At 44.7% G+C, this 21781-nt stretch overlaps 1 protein-coding gene across 2 annotated transcripts in view; it reads left to right on the forward strand.

The window, feature by feature from the left end:
• Nucleotides 1-11558: 11558 nt before the first annotated feature.
• LOC135205367 (transmembrane protein 241-like) overlaps nucleotides 11559-21781 on the forward strand; it is a 261462-nt gene continuing 251239 nt past the window's right edge. Inside the window, exon 1 of one of the 2 annotated variants that reach the window (XM_064235857.1) lies at nucleotides 11559-11695. The gene's annotated coding sequence lies outside the window, so the exon portion shown is untranslated. The remainder of the gene's footprint in view (nucleotides 11696-21781) is intronic. The other variant, XM_064235858.1, reaches the window with a different exon arrangement.

The raw sequence follows: 21781 nt of genomic DNA on the forward strand, positions 1-21781 counted from the left end.
TGCAAAAGACGACTAACTATCGAGACGCCTCCGTCGGTGCTTTTTCTGTCCGGCCCCAGATCTTAAAAACCACTGAGGCTAGATTGCTTCAAATTGGAATGTTGATCATCCACCTTCCAGTCATCAAACATACCAAATTGCAGCCCTCTAGCCTCAGTAGTTTTTATTTTTTTTAAGGTTAACGTTAGCCATGATCGCGCGTCTGGCAACGCTGCAGGACAGGCCAACCCTCTAGCCTCGGTAGTTTATAATTTATTTAAGGTTAACGTTATGCATGACCGTGCATCCGGCACCGCTATAGGTAACAACAACACAGGCTGCGGTTGAAAGTGTCGTGGGCCTCGGCTGAGAGTTTCATGCAACATTATACGCTGTACAGAAAACTCGATTGGGCCGATGAAACGTCGGCTTATATCTTTTACTTGTTTATTGATGTTTGTGCATTGACTGTTTATCTTGTTTGTTGATTTTCCTTGTTTTTTCTGAAAACGACTTGTTTTTATTGTGCATATTCCACATGAATAGACACTTATAATAACATAATCATTATGGCTAGTCATCCAGTCAGCGAAGGTATGCGTCGGGTCAAGTCAGTACTTGGAAGGGTGATCACCAAGAAATTCCCAACTTCGTCGGCAGATAACTGAACATGTAGCTTAAAAAAACTCTTCCTTGAGGCGCCATCGTATCCTCTTTACCCCGACTCACACACAAACACACGCACACACACACTCAGGAACCAGGTAGGAACCTGGCACGGGCTCTTGCTCTTCAGCTGCCACCTTTTGATTAACCTCAAAAAAATGAGTAGCCTATCTGCTTACAGAGATCTCAGACGTCTTACCTGTCCCATCCGACCTCTGACACGCTGACACGGGCGTCAACACAGGCGAGGGCGTGATGGGCGTAGGGGTTGTTTGCAGAAGTAGGACACTCATGAGGACCGAGCTGCAGAGATTGGAGGCGCCGTCTGTCACGTTGACAGTGAGGTTGAACGAGCCCGCTTCCGCGTACTGGTGCTGGATGCTCTGCTGGAAGGTCTCTGCAACAGAAGGTGATGATGAGCCAGCATTCTCGCGTGGCGATCGAGTATATCCTCGTGGTGGGATCTTTGGACTGTTCAGTGCCTAAGTAAACATATAACTACTGCATTAGAGGCTAATCCTACAGTTTAAGGGTCCAAATTTAAGTAATTCTATGGTTTAGGGGTTTAAATTCAGGTAATCCTACAGATTAGGGGTCCGAATAAAGGTAATCCTACAGTTTATGGGTTCAAATAAAGATAATCCTACAGTTTATAGGTCCAAGTAAAAGTAATCCTACAGTTTATGGGTCCAAATTCAGGTAATCTTAAAGTTTAAGGGTCCAAATTCAGGTAATCCCACAGTCTATGGGTCCAAATATAGGTAATCCTATAGTTTTTGGGTCCAAATGAAGGTAATCCTACAGTTTAGGGACCCAAAGAAAGGTAATCCTACGATTTATGGTCCAAATAAAGGTAATCCTACAGTTTATGAGTCCAAATTCAGGTAATCCTACAGTTTATGGATCCAAATATAGGTTTATGGGTCACAATAAAGGTAATCCTACAGTTTATGGGTCCAAATGCAGACTATTACGTAAAGTCAAGATCAGCACAGTGCAGATCTATCAAACATTTATTGAATCATGGAAATCAATGTAAAAATAAGCAGTTTATATACTTACAGAAGCAGAGATTATAAACAAAATGAAAAAAAAAAATAGACAAAGGGGAACTTAAATAAAACAAAAGCATGTCTTAGGGGATGCAGACACCCCATAGAATTGCGAGAGAATCGTTAATCTCTGCCTCTGTAAGCAGATAAACTGTTCATTTCTTAGAAAAGTACCCACTATGGCTCAAAATAAACTCTTTGCTAGGCTTATATACCATCCTACAAACTTATTTTACGGCTCCGTTAAATACCGGTGCTTAAACTGCTGGTCAACGAGTCTCTACCTTGAGATTTTAAATGAGTTAGCCTTCAAAAAATAAGTTCTCTTTAAGGCAAATTTCATCCATAAATAGAAAATGAGATCTCCCGTAACTGATGCTTAACTATTATTTTAACGATTAGGATGTCGTATTTTATCATTCGTAAAAGATCTCGAGAAAAAAATCTATAAGTATAATTTATGCCAGAATTACAAACATATTGTATAAAATTACTTATGGTTATGTGCTAATCGACAACTATGCCTCTATAAAAATTAAATAACGGCTATATTTTACTGCCTTTATGAGGACGTCATCCATATTTCCCATTTTCTTATTTGATTATTTCACGATAATTTCAACAAGAGAAGAAATTCACACGAAACATCAGCTTCCTACCTATATAACCTGTAAGTTACTAAAGTCACAAGGAAAGTTGCAAATATATTTCTGGTCTATAACCTTTTCTTTGTATTTTTCTCTTTTTTTCCTTTTTGTTTTTCTTGCGCGCGCTGTTTGAAAAACAAGAGTTAACTGCCAAGCAAATACCTTTGAATAAAGACTCCAAACCTTCACTCAGATTAACAGAACCTTGTGGACTTATGGCCTACAGTTTATTTCCTTTTGGTAGCTTGGCTCCATGTTTTTCCCTTACAAAAAAGGAAGAAGATGAAGAACCGCGCATTTGATGTCTAGGCCAGTCCTTTACGACGCTCCTGGTTGGCTGTTGATAAGCCAGTCATAGGGCTGGAAACTCTCAGTCTCTCTCGAGAGTTCACATATGCGGGATGTATGTTCCACCTCTCCCGAGGGATACTTTTGAAAGACGTATCCCTCGGGAGAGGTAGAATATACGTCCTGGATATGTGAGCTCTCGAGAGAGACTGAGAGTTTCCAGCCCTGTTACTGGCTTATCAACAGCCAATCTGGAGCGTCGTAAGGGATTGGCTTAGACATCACATGCACTGGTGATGTGAATCTACTATAGTACCAAAGTATATATATAGAATAAGAGAGTCTCCCTTATTCTATATAATATTGTTAGTACTAAACATAGCACCTCGGGATCAAAGTATTATTTACACCGTTTTCTGTTATTATACTGTCGACAAATTAAATTAATAAAAGATATCTTTGATCCACGAGAGGCTGGTGTTAAACAAGACGTCCCATTGAACTACTGCCTTGCTAGTACTAGCACATCGGAGTGGGTGACGCGTGTGTAACAAGGCAAAGGAGCACCGTTTTAATCTACAATTTTGATCATAATCGTAATGATAATTCTATATCAATACCTTCAAAATTTCCTTTGACTGCTGCCGAGTTGTCTCCAAAGTTGAGGATAAATTTCAAATTCATCCAGTTTTGTGCGAAGACCTGCCGGGAAAAAAGGAAGACTAGAAACAGATCCTTGGTGTTTACACTGTATGTATGCTTTGCTAATAATAGTCCACAGTGCAACTCTTTTATGTCATAAAAGTTTTGCCCTTAATACTGTAAAAATCATTGTAAATTATATATATATATATTCTATATATATTATATATATATATATATATATATATATATATATATATATATATTCTATTTGTCATGTAAATTATGTTAAAATTACTCATAAGTCATTTCCTATCTAAAGTGACTAGGACGGTCTTTAAAAAGAGCACGGTTATTATTATTATTATTATTATTATTATTATTATTATTATTATTATTATTATTATTATTATTATTTGCATACTTGAAAAGCACCATAAGCTGTCTTGAACTTCCGGGTAAAATTAGCAAGATTTAAAATGAGCATTCGCAATAATGAATTATTATTATTATTACCGTTATTACTCATAATATTGTGCATAAAATCTTGATAAATATAGGTACCTAAAAAACCACACCAAGTAGTACTAGTCTTGTAAGTAACCTGGTGAAAGTAAAGAGAACCAGCATTCTGGTGAAAGTTCCAAAGCTCATCTCTTCCACATAAGAAAGGAGAAGATCTGGACGAAGAGAAGAGATCGGATCTTTCCTGGAGTGTGACTCCCAAGGGTTTTCGATGGTTGTTATCTAGGACTAATATTTCTTGGGGGTCATTGTCCTTAGGAAATTCACAGACTTTTGTTCATGTTTATACATTCATCCCCAACGGGCTTGTACTGACATACCGCAAAGGTGAATGCATACCGGGTTAAAATTTACCCTTTGGGGTCACTGTCTAAGAAAGATCCGGAGAGTTATAGAGAGACAAATGCAACTGGAAATAATAGATCAGTAATTTCTTAGACACGGACCTCTATGTGGACAGTGAATGTCTCCATGACGAAGACTGCGTCACTTGGCTCCACCACGACGAGGGTCGTGATACTCTCGGCGCCTTCGGAGTCGAAGAGGCCACCGGCCCTAGGCAGGCGGCTGGCGGAGAGGTGCGCAGACCTTCATTATAACTACTGTTGTGACTGACTAGAAAGTTAGTATTCATATCCAAAATGTGCACTAAAAAGTCAGAATTATTTATTATTATTATTATTATTATTATATTATTACATTTCTAACACTTACTTACTCACCCTCTCTTCATTTTCTTGCTTACGAGAGCCCTCGTGAGATCCTCGACGTACTGGACATCTTGTTGGGAGTATTGTCCCAGCACCTCACTCTCGCCAGAGATAAGATCGGTGGAGCGGAGTCTCTCGCTCTTGATGACGTCATCTGCGCCTTTCCTCGTGAGCAGAACCAAAGCTCCTTCACCCACGCTTTCCAAGCTCAGCAATAGTACCACTGCCGGTGAAGAATGAGAGGCCACGTTAATACCTTATATTAAACTTTTGATTAATGCTTTGGTTTCTCACTCTGCTCACCATACAAGTTATGGGTTTCCACATATCAGCTGTGTCCAATTTCATATGCCAGAGGCTGTGCCAGAGAGACAGAGCACGATAGTCACTGCCAAAGTTATTGTCTGCCATATATCTGTATATGTGTGTGTGTGTGTATGTGTGACTGAAATATTTTCTGTTAAACCAGAATTCTATCACATAAAAGGAACCCATAAAAATGCCAAAATATAGAAAGTCAATGCTATATTTCAGAGACCAACAGTACCGTCTCTCTCTTCAGGCAGGTGATGAACGAGAAGAGTTACAGAAAACTGATATTTATACCAAGAGGTCAGCCGTTACATCAACCCAAGCTGACAATTTCTCTGTTTGGAGAAAGATATTATCAATAATACCTGAGTTCAAAGCTCCTTTTGAGAGGTTCGTCGTGTTTCTAGTGCTTAATCAAAGCTGAATCTACCATCTGGCTTTTGAACCGACAATTGTTTCTATATATTATACGTGACAAATTCCAGTTTATTCAGTGATTATGGTTATTTATGTGGTTAAAAATAGCTGACCTCTGTTGTCCACACATAACTGAACGTTTATGATGTTGCATTAATCTCTGGGGGAGTGATTTACCTGTAAAACTGATGAAAGATTGGTCACAGTCGAAGCAAGGGGTTTTGTATACTCCTATGTCTCTGGGGATTGACTTTTGTTGGACGTTAATCAGGGATTTGGCTAAGGTATTCGGGAAGGTAGGTAAAAACAAAAGGGTTAGAGTGTCCAAGTGCTGTGTCAATGTCTAAATCCTATCTAGGTGTGGGATTTTTATTTTATGCTGGGGTCTCTCTGGTCATGATTTGAGGGGGACGGTAGAAGATTATGTTCGCTTGATGGATCGCTTTCTCACTTATATGGTCAGGTACTTTAAACATGACAGCTGGTGACGGATTAGCTCAATTTTCTTTTCCAGGAATTCCTGGGGGTGAATCCATAAGGCTCTTAAGAATAAATTGCTGGCTATGCCAATCCTGATAGAAATGTCGTGATAACTGAAATAGTGAATATATGAAAGTGAAAATGTTGGTTTTCTGTATATATTAACTTGTATTCTGTCGTGTCTGTAATTATCAAAACGCCAAGAAAAAGAATTTTTTGTTTGCTTCCCATTCAACTTTGAATTTGATGCTGGACACTAATGCATTTAATTGTGACAGAAATTCGTTAAAATTGCCCCACCTATTATCCCAGAATGTTAGGATATCATCTACTCATCTCATCCTAACATTTTGGGATAATAGGTGGGGCAATTTCAACGAATTTCTTTCAAGATGAAATGTATCTGTGCCCAGCATCAAATTTAAAGTTGAATGAGAAGCAAACAACAAAATTTCTTCTCTTAATGTTTTTATAATTAGAGACACGACAGAATACAACTTTGCCATATGCAGAAAACCAACATTTTCGCGCAAATGTAATGCACTGCTTCCATCTTACTTTCCACCCTCTGCAGTGGTTCATACTGCAACTGCGAGCTTTTCCTCCTGTTACACCTTTAAAGTTTCTACTCTCACTTTCCCTTTCAGCGCTGAATGACTTCATAGGTCCCAGTGCTTGGCCTTTGACCTAAACCCTATTATTCCATTACATTCAAAAATAAATAAATAAATGTTGATGACTATGTCATCATGGTACTATGCTCTTACCTAGAAGTGTAGTCAGCCATTTAGCCTGCAAAGAGGAAAGACTTTGTTTTAGAATAAAATAAATCATGTTCTTTACAAGTGCATGAAATCAGAACATACGCTTTTATGTTAAATCATGCGTATATGTTACTGTATGTTCAGTTTATTTAACCACCAACCATTAAGTAAACACATTCACTGAATCATCTCCAACACAACGAAGGGCGAGCTGAGGAGATTTGCAAGCTTACAAACCAAAATACAAAAGGGCAAAGTACAGAATCGTTTTGTAAGTCTGCGTTAAAGGACAACGGGTTTCATGAGAACTTTTATCATTATTATTATTATTGACTGTATTCATGATTCCAAAGAATATTAAGGTGTTCATCAGGAAGAAGCAAGAGGGGGTAAAGGGAAATACCAAAAGAAGTGATCCCACTTATAAAAAAATAATTAATAAATAGGCAAACAGATAAAAATATATCAAAATGCAAGAATAATATTAGGGTAGTAATATATTGCACCTTCGCTTAATCACTAAACCTCTAATTCAGAACAACTTTTCAGGTTGTGGATCCCTTCATTTATTCTATTGAGAATTTGTGTGAATATCCTTGAAATTGAAAAAGCTTATTAGTTTATCAGTTAAATGAAAATATGAAAGTGAATTAAGGAATAAAATTCTGTATATTTTGGGGCTCTTGAATGAGTACCTTCGAAGCTTTTGATTTTTTATTAATTTTTCTAGCGGTTTTGTCTCTCTTTAAGTTTTCTTTTATTGTATTATCCTTTATGTCCATTGATAACAAAGTCCTATCTAGTTCCGTTGGATTAACTCAGCGGTCTGGTTAAACTAAAGTAAAAAAAAAATTCCTTTGGAAAGAATGTTGCCTTTTGGATATGTCCTGTTTTCATTTCTTATATTTCTGTAATAGAAAACTATTGAGAGGCTATTTCTGTCCGTCCGCACTTTCTCTGTCCGCCCTCATATCTCAAAAACTACTGAGGAGGCCAGAGTACTGAAAATTGTTATGTTGATCATCCACCCTCTATTAATCATCAAACATACCAAATTACAGCCCTCTAGCCTCCTCAGTATTCTTTATTTAATTTAAAATTAAAGTTAGCGCAGTGTACGACCCTAATGAATCTTACCATGGCAGGACAAGCCATGAAGAACTACTTCTGGGCGCTGCTTCCCACTTCGAGTCTTCCAGGTGAGTCCTGGACTGACAGAACTGGAGGATGGAAGCGATACTGGCCAGCGCCAAATCCCGTGACTGACGGGTGGGGGGAACACAATCATTTGTGGGTACTTAGCCCGATGGCGTGACTGATAAGATTTTCTGTTACCGCCCTTGCCGCTAAGGAAGCAACTCGAGATTGCTGGGTGTGTGTATGTATGTATGTGCCACTCAAACCTTCCGGTCTTAACAGTATTTTTGTATAAGACTGCTAGTCATAGAGAAGCGATTAAGCCACTCTGCCTTCCCGGGGAATCAAACGCATAGGCTTTTGCAGCAATGTTTACGTTTCATTACATTACGACCTCCCGTCCCGCAGAGCGCAGAGTAATCCTGCTGAAGATCTGCCGATCGACTGCCGTCTCAGGTGATGTCGTTGCTAGTTTGGGAAGCAATTCATTAGCAGCCCCAAAACATATGCAATTAGTTGCGGTCCCGCTAAAACGACGTAGGAATACGTGGTGTTTTTGTTTATCAGATGTTCGCTTATCTGGCTGCGACATTCCTTAATTTGCGGTGGTGAACGACGATCGTTCTGTTTTATTCGACGAGGTCGTGTTGTGTTTTGGCAATACGCCTCTCTCTCTCTCTCTCTCTCTCTCTCTCTCTCTCTCTCTCTCTCTCTCTCTCTCTCTCTCTCTCTATATATATATATATATATATATATATATATATATATATATATATATATATATATATATATATATATATATACGGGTTTCGCCTATGCATAGGAAGGCGTCCCGTTTGATGTTATACCCTGCGAATGTCATACGCAAGTATCTGTTCTCTACTTCCCATCCTCGTCGGAGTGACATCGATGCAGAGAGATTTTCTAATTTCCCATTAGTATCTTCCTTGAGTATAGAGGCGAAGACTCAAACTCGGAGCTGTCAAACTTAACATTTATTTGTGAACGACATCTCTGGAGTAGAGGAAGAAGAAGTGGTTTTAGAGAACTGGTCTCGATGAAGAGAGGTAGAGATCTAAGTTACAAAGTCTTGTACAAAGATAGTAGAACAAAGCTTATCTCAGCATACATAACATACAGACAGACAAACATGTGACTAGGAAGTCACGTGTTATCTCTGCGGGTGATAGGTCACCAGCTTCTCATAGAAAGGCACTGCGACCTGTTTTACAGGCAAATGCAAACCAGGGCGTCGCAAACACAACGCGGCAGCGTCTAGCTTGTGTCCTATTTATGGGGTCATATCACACTCCTTTCTCGCCAGTGACCCCTTGGGTCATGGGCTTATTTACATATGTGGAAAATATGTGATTCTAATGTAATTATTACACACGCACACACACACACACACACACACACACACACACACACACACACACACATATATATATATATATATATATATATATATATATATATATATATATATATATATATATATATATGTATGTATGTATGTATGTATGTATACACCAGGTGTTTCGAAATTAGAGGCCCCTCCACAGAACAATTGGAAAGTTATGAAGTTTTCTGCTAGAGCCTATCTCCAAGTACATTATCTTAAGTTTCTATTAAGCTGTTTTTCATTTTACATTTCTTGTATTTTCAGACTGTCAGAGGAAATCAGATGGATTGACCGGATCTGGGCAATAACCTTCAGAGAAGCCAGGGATGCTGGCACATCCTTCATTTCACGTTTCTGGATAGCTAAATACATTAAAAGAGATTAATCCTTTGTTAAAAGAAACTGGAACAAAAATCCATATGACTGTCATTGCAAAAAAGAGTGAGAATCTTGGAAGGCCTGAAGTCCTTTCTCAGGAGTCAAAAGGCATCATAGCTGAGGCAGTGGGTAGACTAAGAAAGTCTTTATGCAAATTGGAGCTTAAACTAGAAATAAAAAGGGGAAGGAAGGGAAGTTGTAGTGCTGTATATTGTGAGTTGAAAAAAATCTGGTATCAAGCTATTTCATGTTATCAGTAAGCCCAACATCACTCAGCAACAGAGAGAAGATGTGCATGGCTTTGTGGTTCATTTCCTAAAGATTGGGATGAAGCTGACTTTCTCCATGTTGCTGCATCAGATGAATTCTTCATTTACACAGTCAGGAAGCCAAATCATAAAAATGACATCATTTGGGCTGCAAAGTTGGATGATATCAGCGATGATGTTTAGGAATTTTTCTCTGTTTTACAGCCAAACGGTTAATGTGGATCATCAAAGATAAAGGACAGTCATGGAATAGCAAATACTTCAGAGAAACTGTGCTTACTGATGGAATATTTCCTTACCTCAAAGATCCTGAAAATGTGTTATCTGTTGAAGAAGTCACATTTTTGCATGAAAAGGCACCATGTTTCAAGGCTCTTCAGACACAGGAGCTGGTCAAGAGAATTTCCAGGTAGCTCCCCTGACCTTAATGTATGTGAAAACATTGGTAGTATCTTAAAGGATCGTGTTGAAGTGTGCACAGTGAACTATGATGGTATACCAAGCCTTGACGACCTGTGAAGAGAGGTGACCGAAGTGCTCAGGGAAGTGGAGTTTGAGTCTCAGCTTTTTTCCAATTTGCTAAAATCATACCCCTCCAGATTGCAGGTTGTGGTACAGGCAGATGGAGGCCACACAAAATATTAAATACTCAGAGAGAAACTTAAATAAATACCTGTTCTGAATTACTTTTGTTTTTGTCCATATCAATTTTAGTTTGTGCTGTAGAGGGGTTCTAATTTCGAAACACCCTATATACATACATACATACATATATATATATATATATATGGATATATATATATATATATATATATATATATATATATACTTTTATAGCAGTTTCGTTTTGCTATTAATTAGCAGCATTAAACTTTATGAAAATTGGTTCTGTCATTTCAACTTTTGCCATTATACACAATTTCAGACTTGCCTGTTAGGTTAACTAGCTTTGGATTTCTTTCTCTTTATGAAATTAATGCAAAATTTACATTTTCCAAAAAATCTATATATAATTATTTCTTTTTTAAATCCATACGACATTGTTTACAACTGATTTTTCCCTTTTTTTAGGAATATGAAACAGGATGTAGATGTAGTATACCCACAGTCATAGGGACACTAGGCACGATCCCAAGATCCCTGAAAAGGAACCTGGAAAAAATTGGATGCCGAAGTAGCTCCAGGACTCATTCTGAAGAGTGTGCTCCTTGAAACAGCGCACATTGTAAAATGAAAAAAAAAAAAAAAATGATGGATGCTCAAGGAGGCAGGATGCATCTTGGTGGTCTTGATGCAACCCCGAACCCTATAAAACCACCTAGTCGAATATGCTGACTGAAAAAAAATAATAGCAGTCTCTTGATCCTAATAGATTACATAAATGATATGAACTCCTGTTACTAAGGCGCTCAATATGACCTATCCAGATTAATGCATTTCTGCAACAAATAGCAAAAGAATGGAATACCGTCGGTGGGTGTCTTCTCGCACAAATAGAGAGAGAGAGAGAGAGAGAGAGAGAGAGAGAGAGAGAGAGAGAGAGAGAGAGAGAGAGAGAGAGAGAGAGAGAGAGAGAGATTATATATGAAGTTAGGCAACATGTACCGTTGCTCACTTTTCATTACGTAATCTGAATAACTTAAGTAGTGGGTTTGACCTCTGTCTGCTCTGGTCGTGGGACATGAAATCTGTGGTACCAATAAAGTGCGACATCAAGAAATTGCCAAAAAATAAAGCAATATTCATTACATAATTACATGGTAAGGCATCAGAGCCTAGAATTGTCTATTAAGCAAAATATATTAAGTGCTAAACAACAGATAGAGAGACAAAACATAAATATATGCTTCGATTATAGGATTAAACGTAACGTTTAAGTCAGCATTGCTCGACTACACATTAACGTAAACAAATGTGACAGCTGTTTGTTATTATTCACGTCGACGTGGTCAGTGGTCACACGGACTCGAATGACCTGCTGATTTACCTTGAAGAATAGTGTAGAGTATCATTCATGTAAAAAGGTACCTTATTATTACCATAATTATCACGAAGAATGCAGTTGCATTACAATTCTTTAATTTGATTAAAAGCAAAACCTCCGTGGTTTGTTTTTTACCGAAATTTCGCTCAAGATCGTTAAACTCCTCAATTGTTTTGTATATTTTTTTATCATTATTACTTTTGCATAATAGTTTACATGTTATTGTACTTCCCCATCTTTAAAAACGAAGGGCTACAGAATACTTGTGACATGTACATAGGCTAATGTGTAAAAAACACTGCTGTACCTAGGTACCTACTAGTAGGGTGAAAACACCACGGCAGGCCAAACAGGCCACCTACAATCAACGCTTGCCACCCCCCGAAAAAGTACATTATAACGCGTCCTGACACCGGAGATGGGCATCAGTCGCGAGTTGTTGTTGGTGAGAAACGGAGCTAAAGACCTCTACTCTCCTTTTGAAGTAAGTATTTTCTCCAAAGTTAGAAATTAAGGCCAAATTTTAAGATTAACAGAGGGTACTGAAAACGGTCTCAAACGTATTGCAAATCTCACCAAAAAAACCGCGTTCAACATTTTTACTTACAACTCGAGGTATTTAGAAGATTGACGCCATCTCGATGTTTACGGAGTCGCTTGTGTCAATAAACTAACCATTTCCTGTGATAAATCCGTAAACCACTTTGTGCCCACAAACCAACTTGTGCCCACAAACCACTTGTGCCCAAAGACGCTGGGGCACTTTTATCACAACAAACGGAAAACTTTTCCTCACCAAGTAAACAATGTTTTGTAGAAGACGACGACGAAGAGTGCACTTCGATAATTTTTCAAATTTAAATAAATAGTAAAACATCAATATTTTTACGTATTTATGATGATTAATTGTTCCGATACGTAATACAAACCCTCGGTCCTTTAACAATAGGAAGTAGCTAGCGGCAGCTGGAAACGGTCGTAAGCTTCGAACAAGGGGAGAACGGTAGTTAACTGCTTGTTCCGATCGTCGCGCGCGCGCGACTGGGAGGTAAACAAATCACTTTTATTTTGCTTTCGCCGCCTGTGTGGGAAGGACGTGCTCGTCATCGCTCTGCCCGCTTGTCGTTTGCTTTGAGTTTGAGTATTTGCCCTCTCTTTCTGTATAAATCAGATGATTGTAAGTACTTTTGCATTTCTTTTTCGTTGATCATTGCAATGAGTGTGAAGAGAAATGGAGATATCACACGCCCCCGGTCGCCCGTAGAGTGTGTCCCGGGCTGGAGGGGCGTAGATGTGGGGGATTTAGATCGTTTGTCGATGTAGATCCTCACGAGGTTGTACTCGTTGTCGGGGGCGAGAGTGCTCCCGCAACGAGCCCTATGTAATATGTATGAATTGGTCGAGGCGCAGTGGTGCTGTACGAGGGCAGGAAGAGACTTAGGCCGCCCAAGAAGTCATCGGAAAGTCCAGTGACTCCTTTGGTAACGGACACTTCGTCCCTCTTTCCTGCCCCCCGGCCAGCCCCCACGGTTTGCGCCTTCCCTGCTGGGGGGGTAGCGGAGTCCTTCTCCTCTCTCGATCCGTCGAGTGTGGATGAGGGCGCCCGCTACCCGGACGTCCAGTTGTACTCGGGGTCTTCCGTCCGCTCTGGGGGGGGTTCTTCTCCCCCCAGTGGCATGAGGAAAACCCCCTCTAACTAACCCGACTGTTGCTTCCGCAGGTGCCATCAGCGAAGGACGAACTGGGACAAGGTGTGGGAGTCGCTGGGACTGCAGGAGTGCCGAGCATACAGGGGTTGATTCAGCGGTTGGCGGGGTCGGCAGTGGTCACTCATGGTGCGGTGACCACTACAACACAACAATCGACACCAGCATATGAGATGCCACCGCATCTGGTGATATCACACACTATCATGTCGGTGACACCACGGCTGCGATCCAAAAACCCATTCCTGCCGTGTCAAAGAGGACGGTGCCACCACCACCTGGGTTCTTTGTATTGCCGACCCCGGACTTCCGCTGCCCAAAGAGTACCCCCCTGGACCTGCCGCCAGTGCCGAGGATGACGGTAGCTGCCGACAGGACGCCTGGCTCTCCTGTGGTACCTGCCGTGCCTGCCGTACCTGTTGCTGTCCCAGCCGCTCATTCCTTTTCAGATCAGGGGCCTGCTGCTCATTCACTTTCAGATGTTCCTGCCGTTCCTGCTGTTCCCGGACCTGTTCCTGTTGTTCCTGCTGTTGGTGGTGCTGTCACAGTCTCAGGTCTTTCCGGACAGGTGCAGTCGGGCCCTGTTGCTTCGGCAACTGCCCCGGCTCCCTCCTGATGGAAGACCTGAAGCTGTCCTGCGGAGCCTGGCAAAGAAGAAGAGGAAGAGGAAGAAGGTGTCGTCATCGTCTTCGTCGTCTTCTTCGTCGCTCTGTCTCTCTCCTTCCCCTTCGACTTCTAAGGCTAAACAGCCGAAGAAGAAGAAGGTTGCCTCCTCCCCCCCTAAGAAGACTCCTTCGGGATCTTCTAAGGGCCCGGCTCGCTCAGGCGAGCTGGGGAGCTCTTCTGCTGGTCCTCCTGTTCCTTCGGGAACGGGGCCCGTCGCTTCTTCTGCAAAGAAGAAGTCGACGGGGACCAGAGGTGCACCAGCCTCGGCTGGTGCGTCCTCACCTGGTGCTAGCGGTTCTGCCGCTAAACCAGGTTCCGTCTCGGCCGCTTCTCGTTCGCGAGAAGCACCGAGTGGACGCTCTTCAAAGAAGACGTCCAGCAAAAGTTTTGACGCCCGAGCTCGCTCGCCGTCAAGACAGCGGCGCGGAGCAGAAGACTGGCGAGGAGTCGTGCCCACCCCCCCCCCCGCACTCGCCGGCCAGTGGACGCTCTCGCAGCGATCAACTGGCTGCTCGGGCTGACGTGACGGTCGCTGACCGGCCACGGGCGGGTTGAGGCGAGGAAGGAGTCCCCACGGCCGCCGGTACCAGCCACGGCTGGTACCAGCCCACGGCTGGTACAGCCCCACGGCTGGTACCAGCGGCTTGACGCGCCGACCGAGGACGCTGGCCGGTCTCGACGCGACAGAGAGCCTAGCAGGTCACCCCGTCCGCTAGAGATCGGTCTCGACGTTCTCAGCCGAGCCAATCGCCCCAGGCGAGCGGCAAGGCTAGGCCTGCTGCTCGACCCGTCACCGCGGGTTGACGATCAGCAGCAGCCCTCCACGCACGCTGGTCCTGCCAGCGAGCGAGGGGGGAGCGTCAGGTCTGCCTCTCCCGTACCTTCAACCTCCTCGGGCTATACCGGGAGGAGCGATCACGAGAGGTGCGCCGCTCGTGACCCAGCTATGACGCCGTACGGCTCAGGCACGGTTTTAGGACCGACCAGAACGTACGCGCAAGTAGTTGGAGGCGACCGTCAGGGGTCTGTCGCTGTTCCTCCTTCTGAAGGAGGAGTATCGCGGGATATGCTCTTGCTGGAGGGACTGGACGGTCCTACTCCACAAGACGCTGTAACTCCGAGAGATACAGAGGAACTTTGCGGAGGTCATTAAGCTGATGCGTCTGCATAATGACCTCGCGGAAGGATCGCCGCTACCACCGGCAGAGCCCACGTCCCGGCTCGAATCATTTGGGGCGTCCCAAGAGGAACCCAAAATGATGGTGGGGTTACCGCGATCTGAGCTTGCAGACTCGGTCCTGGATCAGGTGGAGAATCTCGTCTCAGGACGGGAGGACTCGCTAAAGTCCGGACGGTCTTCTAAGCTGCTTCCTCCTCCTCTACAGCGGCAGAGGCGATTCTACGTGCCTTCGGAAGACCCGATACTGCCGAAACAGGTTAACCCGGAGTTAGCGAGGCTGACTCCAGGTGTGTCCCTGCAGCAGCTCCTGTCGGAGAACCTATGGTTCTCGCAGCAGGAGGCACTTGCCCTGGAATCTACCGCTATGGCAGCATTCCAGCAGTTTCCTGGTTGGATTTGTGGTCCCTCACAATATCCAAAGTAGCGGCCGGCTCTGGGAGCTCTGCTCTCGAAGACGACGCTTCTTTTAGGAGACTGTGCCAGTCTGGAGGAAGAGCAATCTCTTACCTCGCCCATCAGACTGCTAACCTGTGGGCCAACTTTGGTTCTTCGACGTAGGGACGCAGTCCTTACCCGAGTGACCAAGGGGCCGGGCGTGAGGCGGCACTCGGGCTTCGAAATGGACCTCTTAGGAGTTCCCCAGCTCTCTTCCCTGGAGAGATGGTGGACGCTGCGGTGGAAAGGCGGCGCACTGACGAGAGTGACCGCTTAGTTCACCAGGCAGTCTCGAAGGTTACTGGGCCAATCTCGCGCCTGCGGCCAAACCAAAGAGCTTGGCTAGCGCTTCCACGGCGGCGAAGACGGTTGCACCGTCCAAACCCCGTGTGAAGACTCCTGTAGTTTCAACTTCTGCTAGAGGAGGCCGCAACCAGCCCTCCTTTCCCCGAGGGGGTGCTGGAAAGAAGTCGAAACGAGGTGGGAAACGCTAGGGACGGCGTTCCCCCTCACCTGCTGCCGGAAGTGGGGGGGGTTCCTCAGCGAGCCATTGGGCGACTTGGCAGCGCTACGGCGCCGAGAAACTGGATAGTAGACGTCCTTCGGGAGGGATATCTACTACCCTTCGAGTCTCGGCCCCCCCTCATCTCCAATCCGGTCCACCTACAGACCTATGTCCGGGGATCAGCAAAGGACAACGCTCTTCGACAGGAGATTCAAGACCATGCTGGCGAAACGAGCTGTAGAAATCGTGGAGGACCAGTCACCGGGCTTTTACAGCCGCCTCTTCCTAGTGGAGAAGGCATCGGGGGGCTGGCGTCCGGTGATAGACCTCTCTCCCCTGAACCGCTTCGTTCGCACGACGCGGTTCACGATGGAGTCGGCACGATCGGTGCTCGACTCTATCAGGGGGAACGATTTCATGCTTTCAGTGGACTTGAAGGACGCGTATTTTCAAATACCCATCCATCCATCAGTCCTCCAGAAAGAAAGTACCTCCGCTTCATCTTCGACGGGACGGTGTGTACCAATTCAGGGCACTTTGTTTCGGTCTCTCAAACCGCCCACAGGTGTTCACGCGAGTGTTCACTCTGGTGTCAGCTTGGGCCCATTCGCACGGGATACGTCTTCTGAGGTATCTCGACGATTGGCTGTCCTGGCGAGCTCCCGCTCGCAGTTGCTACAGGACAGGGATCGACTCTCAAGTTTTGTCGCGATATGGGGATCGTGATAAACTACGAGAAGTCCGATCTCGAACCAAGCAGAAGATGAAGTACCTGGGTATGCTGATAGACACGGTAGCAGGGGCAGGTCTTTCCCGCAGACTTGCGTATCAGCAAATTCAGGAGGCAGCCGGCCGGTTCCTGTCGCGACAGGAACAGGCAGCACAGCAATGGCAAGTCGTGATCGGCCATCTGTCGTCACTCGAGAAGTTAGTCCCTCACGGGCGTCTTCACCTGCGGTCTCTCCAGTGGAGGCTAAGGGAGAGTTGGTCTCAGGCCAAGGATCCTCCTTACTTTCCCGGGTGCTATCACGGACCAAGGTGAGGCAGGACCTAGCCTGGTGGCTCGACGACAAGAACCTCTTAAGAGGATGCCCATACGCACTCCCCCCCCACCCCCGGAGATGCTTCTGTTCTCAGACGCATCGACCGAGGGATGGGGCGCACACCTGGAGGAGTTGCTGACTGCAGGTGTGTGGGACCATCACGAAAAGCACCTTCACATCAATGTCCTGGAACTCAAGGCGGCGTTCTACGCTCTCCAAGAGTTCAGGACCGCTTGGTGGGACACTCAGTGGTCTGTTGATGTGCGACAACACCACAGTAGTGGCATATGTCAACAAGCAGGGGGGGTGGGGCTAGTGTCTCTTCGCTCCATCAGTTGACGGTGCAGGTGCACGAGTGGGCCACGGCTCACTCGATAGAGCTGTCAGCACGCTACATTCCAGGCAAGAGGAATGTAGTAGCAGACAAGCTCAGCCGTCGGGATCAGGTGATAGGGACCGAATGGTCTCTACACCAAGACGTAGCGGAAAGGCTCTTCAACCTGTGGGGCGACCGGTCGTAGACCTGTTCGCCACCCGGCACAACAGAAAACTTCAGGTTTTCTTCTCAGCTGTGCCGGACCCATGGGCAGCTGCAGAGGACCGCTCTCCAACACCCCTGGGACAACCTCTTCGCTTACGCCTTTCCTCCCTTTCTGTCTGATTCGGAAAGTGATCAGTCGAGCGCTGGTCAACTCCCAATCTCAGAATGATCCTGGTGGCTCCCAAACGGCCGCAAGCCGTTTGTATCCGGACCTGCTGGCTCTTCTTGCGGGACGCACCGAGAGAGTACACACTTGGCACTTCTAGCCCAGCCACACGTAGAACGGTACCACCAAGCAGTCCAGTCCCTTCAAACAAAACTTCACGGCTGGCTGTTATCCACCATCTTCTTGCGAACGAGAGGCTTTTCTCGTAGCGCAGCAACAGAGATGGCTGGACACGTCCGACAGTCCTCTGCAGCTGTGTACCAGGGGAAGTGGGCGTTTTCTTTTGTTGGTTGTCGTAGACAGGGTCTCGTCTCCTCTCAGAGCCACTCTTCAGCAAGGTAGCGGATTTCCTCTGTGTTTCTTCGCCTAGGAGAAAGAAGAGAAGCTCCTCTCAGTACCACCAGTTAAAGGATCCATGGCGCTCGTCCTAAAACTGAGGGGACTGGACATCTCGAATTCGTTCGAGATCTCCTTGCTAATGAGGAGCTTCGAAAGGTCTTGCCCACCCAGGGAACTCAGGCCCCCCTGCGCTGGGATGTGACTCTCGTACTTAGGAGTTTGACTCGAAGTACCTTCGAGCCACTCCGAGAGTCGTCAGACAGGGATCTGACTCTTCAAGACCCTCTTCTTGCTGGCCCTGGCATCGGCGAAGAGAGTAGGGGAACTACATGGCCTTTCTTATGATGTTAAACATACAGAGGTGGGGATCTGTGACGCTCGATTTCGTCCCGAACTCGTAGCTAAGACTCAGAATCCGTCGATCCTGACGACAGGTTCGAGTCTTTCACGATCCCCTCCCTTCTGGACTTCACCGATAACGATGCGGATGAGATGCTGCTTTGTCCTGTGAGGGCGCTACGGCGCTATCTGAAGAGAACTCGACATCTCAGGCCTGAGTGTCGACGCCTCTTCGTTAGCACTGGGGTACCAAGAAAGAAGTCTCCAAGAACACGCGTTTCTTTCTGGCTGCGTGAGGTGATCAGGAGAGCGTACGAGGCTGATGGTAGCGACGACATCCGTACGCTCCGACCGAGAGCCCACGAAGTCAGAGGTATCGGACCCTCCTTAGCGTTCCGTAAGAACTTCTCCGTGGCGCAGGTCCTGAAGGCAGGTGTCTGGGCCAACCAGACCACCTTCACGTCCTTCTACCTTCGGGATATTGCCCACAAGTCCTTGGATACTTTTTCCTTGGGACCTGTGGTGGCTGCTCAACACGTTGTGTAAGCTTACCCAGCACCCGAGCAGGCAGAACAGCATCGATTCCTGGTATGACTGGGAGAATGAATGTGCGAATGAGAGAGTGACTGGCTTCTCTTCACCATCTTTTTCTACCTCTACCTGTGGGCAGAGGGATACGGTCGTTACCTTTGCTGGAAGGGAGTCAGATGCAGGTAAGCTATTCAACAGAGCTCCATCCTATCTCTTTAACTAGAGATAGGAGTGTATATCCACCACTTTCTCCAACAAGGGGGAGAAAGTGGATGCCTACATGAGACAAACCCATTACTTTACATTTGCTCATGTAAAGGAAAAAAGTTCTTACAATGCTGGTACAAAGAGGATACGCTTGCCTCTCTCTTAGTACTCGGCCCAGAGGTCTGACCATTGATCCTGCGGTGCACACCCCGATCAATCGGACAGAGGCTTGGATCCCTCCCTCGCTCTTACGACCAGGGAGGCATTCCAGGGATGGACGAACACCAGTCTGTTCATCAAAGACTCAGATTCCTCCCACCAAGAAGTGAGTCTTCCTATTGTTAAAGGACCGAGGGTTTGTATTACGTATCGGAACAAATGACAATTTGTCGAAATTGCATTTTTCCTAACTATACAAACCTGAGGTCCTTTTACATATAGTCCCTCCTCATGCCACCCCTCACTCTGCGTATTTTGCATGGGCCAAAAAGCAAAAGTGATTTGTTTACCTCCCAGTCGCGGCGGCGCGCGACGATCGGACAAGCAGTTAACTACCGTTCTCCCCTTGTTCGAAGCTTACGACCGTTTCCAGCTGCCGCTAGCTACTTCCTATTGTTAAAGGACCTCAGGTTTGTATAGTTAGGAAAAATGCAATTGTTCCGACACGGCATACAAACCTTCGGTCCTTTTACAATAGGAAGGTACTAGCGGCAGCTGGATAGGTCAGTAAGCTTTCGAACAAGGGGTTCGGTAGTTAACTGCTTGTCCCAGAATGACACCTTGATCAGTGCACCTCATATGGCTCAGGTGCACGCTGCAGAGACGGTGCCTCTTAGAAATAAGAGACCCCGCACTCCTTCATCATCTCCACCTATATCCCCACACCATAGTAGGGTTCCCAAGAGAGGAAATAGCAGGTCTCTTGAGGATCTGCCAAGTTCTTCTATGAAACAAAGACCAAGACCAAGTCTTTCCAGACCAGCCCAATCCAAGTCCAAAAAGTAAAAAAAAGAATATCTAATAGTAAATAATGGCTCTATGTCAGTGGAACATAGAGGTTTCCATTCAAACAGAGAACAGGTCCGGGTCCTTTTCAAGGAGCATAATTTAGCTGCCCTTTGTTTTGCAAGAGACTAAACTTGGTAATGTTTCTCCTAATTGTGGACAAAACTTTATTTTTCACAGATCTCCACCACCTGTAGGTGAACGTTCTCATGGTGGTACATGTATTATTGCGGCCAAGTCATTACCACAAAAAGTTATCAAATTAGACTCCATACTGCAAGCTTGTGCAACACAGATTTTCATCAATAAATGGGTCACTCTGTGCTCTATCTAGAACCTGGCCTAGAAACTCGATTGGTGGACAGAGCTGGCAATCCAAGACAATTAGAGGTTGAAGATTTGCAATCACTTTTAGACCAACTACCTCAACCTTTCATTCTGATGGGGGATTTTAATGCAAAACATACTTTGTGGGGGGAAGGTAGGTGTGATCACCGTGGTCTTATAATTGAAAGATTAATAGATTGCAATGATGTAGTTTTAATGAACGACGGTTCTCCTACAAGGTTGATGTAGCCCATAACTCTAGTTCAGCAATTGATCTTACAATATGTTCGTCATCATTACGATTAGACTATAAGTGGTCAGTGGATGAAAATCTCTATGGGAGCGACCACTATCATCCATCTTAAGTATGTACAAAATACACCCTCCCCATCTTTACCCCAAGTGGAAGATAAAGGAGGCAGATTGGCAGCTGTATGAAAAATCTACCAAAGTCAATCGTAAGGCCAATGAATTTCCTTGCCCCTCAGCTGCCTACGAATATCTCGCTAGTATAATGATTGGAGGGGCGATGATGTCAATTCCTAAAACATCAGGGAAACCCCGTCGTCCACTGGTACCTTGGTGGAATAGTAATGTGCCTTGAGTAGGAAAATTGCAAGAGCCAGTTACAAGCGATACGAAGGCGTCCTGTCTTAGTTAATAGAATAATCTACAAGAGAAAACCTCGCCAAACAAAAGCAAGTCTTTAAAGAAGCAAGGAGGGAATCCTTCATCAAGTACATATCAGAATTAAAGTATAACTCGCCACTTCTCTGGTTTGGGATAGAATCCGTAAATTACTAGGGAAATTTTCCCCTGCTCCTTTACCTATTTGAAAATCAACTTGGTAGTTATATCGGATGCAAGAGAGGTGGCAGAGGCCTTTGCTCGGCACTTTTCAAGCATTTCAAGCCCCAGTCACTACTCCCCTGAATTTCGCAATATTAGAAACATGACTATAGTTAATCCGCCTGTTTGTTCAAATTCTGAGGCATATAACCTTCCATTTAGTATTGTTGAATTCGAAATATGCCTTATCTTTGTCCTCTCCAACATCACCTGGAGAAGATGATATTATTTATGCAATGATTTCTCACTTACCTCTGGAGTCAAAAAAAATTCTTTGTCGATGTTTT

Source organism: Macrobrachium nipponense, chromosome 49 (assembly GCF_015104395.2).
Source record: "Macrobrachium nipponense isolate FS-2020 chromosome 49, ASM1510439v2, whole genome shotgun sequence".
NCBI classification, from domain to species: Eukaryota; Metazoa; Arthropoda; class Malacostraca; order Decapoda; family Palaemonidae; genus Macrobrachium; species Macrobrachium nipponense.